Below are 5,941 nucleotides of genomic sequence, written 5' to 3'. Positions count from 1 at the left end.
TTGCAAGAGAGAATACCATATTCGAGGTATATAAATTCCCGACTGATACAAGTAGGGAACCAGATATCGGAACTACAAAAGATTTCAGTGGATTTTAATTATCATAATATATCGTCTACATGGGTAGAGTCGGGAGATAAAGTAAATAAACTGTTTTTTGCAGTGCATAATCATCATAAGACAATTGTTAGGATTTCTCGGTTAAAATGTCAGGACGGCTCTTATACCACGCATTCTAGTCAGATGAGGCAAATAGCCGCAGATTATTATGAAACTTTCAATATGATACTGGTATCAATGTGTTTTGTAAAAACATTGAAAAAATACTAAAATCAATCAAAATACTCCTTATCCTTCCATTTATACACGATCCTTCCACTTGTGAACGCGAACGTGTTTTTGTTGAAAGCTAGATCTTTTTCTACGGATGATTTGATTAAAAGGGACATCATATGGTCAAAGATTCATAATAGGGTATCTGTACAACTGACAGATTGTCTTTTACAACCGCTAAATTCTCAAGAGGTTCTTAAAGCTGCTAAAGCCCTTGCTAAAGATGTTTGTCCTGGCTTGGATGGGTTGGCAGTCCAGTGGTATATCCAATATTGGGATTTGATAGGTGATGGATTGACCAAAGCCTACCAAAAGATATTAGATTCGGGAAATATGCCACAAGAATGGAAGGAAGGTTTAATTTATATGATTCCTAAATCAAGTGGACAATTAGAAGAGCTTCAACATTGGAGACCAATTACCTTGTTGAATGTTATTTATAAAATATTAGCAAAAACGTTAGCTAGACGGCTACAGCCTTATATGTCAGAGTTGATTCATGATTCTCAAACTAGTTTTATGCAAGAGAGAAGTATTTTTTATAACATTATTCTCTTTTGGAAAATGATTGCCTTTGCAGAATTGCATAAGCAAGACTTGGCGGTGTTATTTCTTGATTTTGAAAAGGCTTATGACAGAGTGGACTGGGATTTTATGGAGGGAACATTGGTTAGGATGGGTTTCCCAAACACATGGATACAAGGAGTATCAGCATTATATCGTAATGCGTATAGCTCTCTTTTATTTGCATGGGATGTTGGTAGGAGATTCCCGATCTCAAGATCAGTAAGACAGGGATGTCCACTTGCTCCTTTCCTATTTTTATTAGTATCTGAAGCATTTTCTGTACATCTAAATTCTCAATATGTAAATATTAAAGGGTTAGCACTACCAGTGTCGTATGTTGTTGTGGATAGCAAGTTTGCTGATGACACAGCTTTATATGTTCAGGCCTCATGATTAAATTTGGCACAGGTGCAAAAGGCTGTGGATGATTTTTCAGATGCATCGGGCGCATTGATAAATTGGGATAAGTCATTAGGTTTTTGGGTTGCTCTAGGAGATCCACCAGTTTATGTGCCTTCTTCAGGATTCACATAGATACCTCAAGGTCAGTCCATTAGGTATTTAGGCTATAGAGTGGGCTTGGGATTAAAGGCAGAGGATATGATTGCACCCTTGTTATTAAGATTAAGGAATAAGGAAAAGCTATCTTTAGTAGGATGTATAGTTGTAGCTAATTCAGTGCTTTTGTCCTCGATTTGGTATATAGCATCTACATGGCTATTTTCAAGGAAAATAATGCTTAAAGTTCAACGCCTAATACGGAATTTTATTTGGGGGAACAATGTGTCTGACAATTCGGTAGCAAAGGTCGCTTTGACGATTCTTATACAATCTAAGCGGAAAGGAGGTCTAGGTTTGATTGATCCTTTTATGCAAAGTAAAGCCTTACTTTCTAAACATGTTGTTAGGAGTTTATTGCCAAGAGAGGAGTTATGGAAAAAGCTATGGATTTGGCATTTACATAACGTCAAGCCATCAACAGGTGGTCAATGGAAGGATAGTCTTAGATGGTTTTTCAATGTAGATTTTCCATTGCCTAAGTCTAATGTTGGATCCTTACGGTTTTTTAATGGAATATTTCGAGCATGGGAAAGTATTCGTCAAGCACTTGTTTTCTTGCCACCGAAAACTTATACTCAATTCATGTGTCAACCTTTGATATGGAACCCTTTATTTACGGATGAAGTTGCGTGTGTTGGGTCTACGGCCTAGGTTATCTTGGGCTGCAATGGACAATGGTCCAACCCATACAGCTGCGGATTGGATAAACTTTTTGCAGATATCGGCTTAGGACCGAAAGAATAGGTTGTCTAGTTTAAGAGGGGCAAACATAATGGTAGATCAATTGTCCATGGTGTATCAGGTCATAGTACCAACTTTGCGGCTCGATCATTTTCAAAGTTGGTACGGTATGTTTTAGACACTTAATATACTTATAGGTGCTCGTTTATATCATCAAAATGGCAACCTTTACTTCTATGAAGTGTTGGATAATGGTAGGTTGGTATTAGTAGATGACGAGTCTCCAATTGTGTCTGTTGCAAAGCAGTTACCAGTGCGAGTAATTGCTAGATTGGATAAAAAATTGTTTATTTCCCCTAGTCCCTTAATTGCTAACTATGCATCTCATATTTGGGTTTTACACTCTAGACCACTTGTTGATCTGCAGTGGGATCCTGCAGATTATGGTTGGAAATTGTCCATGCCTAATAATTCCACTAAGGTCCTCCCATTCTTCACATATTCGGTGGCGTTCAGGAGAAACTTTATGTTGAATCAGACTGAGTCAGTACCTGCAGGGGAAAAAGTATTGGGAGGAAGGTAATGTATAATCTTCTCATATGATGATGTTTTGGAAACAGTTTTGGTTAATTAAATGCATGAACAAGATATTACACTTTCATTGGTTGATGATTCATTATGCGTTGCCAATAGGTGATTTGATGAGGGGATCTGTAGTTGATCAGTCATGCGTTATGTGTGGTTCTGTACGTGAGTCATTGCATTATGTATTTTGGGAATGTGTTGTCGCAAAAACTTTTTTGGTTTAGAATTCTTAGGCTACTAGGTCATAAGTATAGGTTGGGGATTTTCACGTGGGGTGCAGTCTTATGGGGAAGGTTAGTTCAACAAATGGCTTTCTATCATCATCATTATTCTTCCTTGACATTACATGTCAGAAGTCTGTAGGTATACTCTACTTCAACCTCCTGGCAGGGAATCAAATTTTTCTACCGTAGTCACATCTGGCAAATTGTCTCCTCTTTGGCTTTATGGGTTCTTTGGAAAGCTAGGTGCTCCAAGCTATACAATGATGAAAACATTCACATCGTGGATCAGGTTAAGTCTTTTTGGGACTTATTGGTACATACAGTTAAAGGTGAATATGATAGTTATAAGGGTTCCGGACACACAACTAATAAGAAAAGAATGAGAATTCGTAAAGTTTGGTCATCTATACCTATTATGTTGAATGAAGCCGCAGATGTCAAGTGGACCTATGTACCGCCTTGTTGGTTGTTCCCGCCACCGGCACCATCGTTAGTACAAATAACATGATATAATATAGATGATCGTTGATATTTTTGTTAGGATAAGTGATGTTGTTAGGATGTTGATGGAAATCAAGGACATGGCAAGCCAAAATTTGGTGCCGATTAGCGAGATGGCGAGATGGTTGTTGTGGACGTAAGAAGCAAATTCTTTTTTAGCGATACGGATGAATGTAGATGGTGTGGGGGTTGAAGCATATTATTATGAGAAGGAATTTGGTGGTAATCGGCGAGAGGGTTGATGTGGAATTAAGAAGCAAAATTCTTTTGAGGGATAAGGAGGAGTGAAGATGGTGGGGGGTTTGAAGCATATTATCATAAGTTGGTGAGGAAATTTTTTACACTAATTTGTTTGCTGTCTATATGTCAAGATGCTTGATGGAATTTGGTGTCATGGGACGGAGTGAAGAAGATTTTAGGTTTCATCTTAGGGAGTGCAACATACAGGATCGTATTGTCGTTGTTGTCATGTAAGATTTTAGGTGTCGTAGGGAGTGCAACAAACAGGATCGTCTAGTCATTGCTGTCATGTAGTTATTGTCTTTATATAGTTTATTAATGACGAGAGGATGAGTGACGATGGTGTGGGGGTTGAAGCAAATATATGAGGGGATGAGGAAACATTTTATAATCATTTTGCTATTATTTATACAAGAATTTGGTGGTAATCGGCGAGATGGTTGATGTGGACTTAAGAAGCAAATTTTTTTGAGGGATAAGGATGAGCGAAGATGGTGTGGGGGGTGAAACAGAATATTAGGAGTAGGTATAGGAATTTGCTGAAAATGGACAGATGGTTGATGTTGAAAATGAAACAAATTTTCGATAATGATGAGTGAAGATGGTGTTGGAGGGTGAATCAGATTTTTATGAGTGTCTAAGGAGAGTGATTCATTCTATTTTTTGATGGTGTAGGGGCTGAAGCATACTTTCATGACGGGAGAAGGAGAGCACATTGGATGTTGGTCATCGCGTCTTCCAATCTCAAAGACCTTGGTAGTAAATGATGGCACTGCTGATATGGAAAACGAAGCACATTATCTATTTCTGACAAGGATGAGTGACGATGGTGTCGAGGGAAGAAGCATAATTTCATGAGGGGATCTGGATAGTAGTGTCATTATGTTTTTTGTATGTACAGGGCTTTGGTGGTCTATGACGAGAGGTGGTTGATGTGGACTTTGGTGGTAATCGGCTAGAGGTTGGATGGGGAAAACAAAACAGATTCTTTGTTTGATAAGGAGTCATGAGGTTGTCGGGGGCTGAAGCATACTTCACGATGGGAGAGTAGACTCGTTTTCTTTTTTGTTTTATGAGTGTTGATGGTGTGGACTTGGAAGCATTTTCTTGAGGGTCTACGAGAGTACATGCTTTGAAGCTTGGAGATTTTTAATGATATCATCACCCCTTTACAATTGTCTCTTTGAAGCATTTACTACACAATAACTCAGGCCAAATGTGTTGTTGTCAGCGGAATACATTGCTCGACTCCAGACATTGGAATTCGTTGATAAAGTGATCACATTACACGATTTATAAAGCTGGTTGACTTTGTAGGCATTTTTGTTGTGAAAGGTTGAGGGCTAATGTGGAAAAATGAAGTTCGAAAAAGCTGGATACTCTGAGATGTTGTTTATATGTTGAGTATGGTCTTCAGTACATGCGAAACCAAATGCAAACATGAAGTTTTCAAACTACCACCCAGGGTGGACAACCAAGAGCTTTAGCATATGTGGAATCAAGTTCAGCTAACTTTGTCTGCAACATAAAGTTTTTAGAGACCATGACAAGGGGCAAAGGAAGATGTGCTTTAGACACTTCTAACTACAAATGTGGCCATTTGGAATGCAATCATGATAGAATGGACGTTTCGATGAAACACTGACTTGTTTTTACATGCTGGAGATTGTTTTCACCTTTATATGTGGTCTCCTAGCTTGCCATAGCAAAGGTGTTATTGGCAAAGGCTGAGAGTTGTATTCATGGATTATAATTATCCTTATCTTGCCAAATGCCAAAGCTTATATTTTGTCTTGTCTTTCATAATATGTACAGTAACCATTCGGTTAAGTACGCACTTTGAACGCAAGGAAGAAGTGCGTACTTAACCGAGCTGCATACTTAAGGGTTTTCTGAAAAAAATTTAGGGTTTTCCGAAATTTTTTCTCTCTATGTTCTGATCACACAATTCTTGATAAGAGAGGTGATCAATTTATGTGATATAATTGACCTAAAACATTTCTTGTTTCAGCATACTCTTCTTGAATATCGTTTCTTTCTTGATTCCATATTACCGTTAGTTTTCTCATCTCTGCTAGGCTTAAGGAATACATATCTTATTCATTGGATTACCTTGGATGCGCTAATATTTTTTCCTACGTTTTCTTCCTAGTGGTTGCATGTTTAAGCAATTGTAGTACAAATGGAGGAAACGGGAATAGAGAGGAGAGGAATGACAGAGAAAGATTAGGCTGCAACTTCTACCATCT

This window comes from Azolla caroliniana, unplaced genomic scaffold, assembly GCF_043228905.1.
Source record: "Azolla caroliniana isolate FFs.n. ecotype wild unplaced genomic scaffold, voAzoCaro1.0.p SCAF_16, whole genome shotgun sequence".
NCBI lineage: Eukaryota > Viridiplantae > Streptophyta > Polypodiopsida > Salviniales > Salviniaceae > Azolla > Azolla caroliniana.
The sequence above is the reverse complement of the archived record's forward strand: the minus strand, read 5'-3'. Positions refer to the sequence as shown.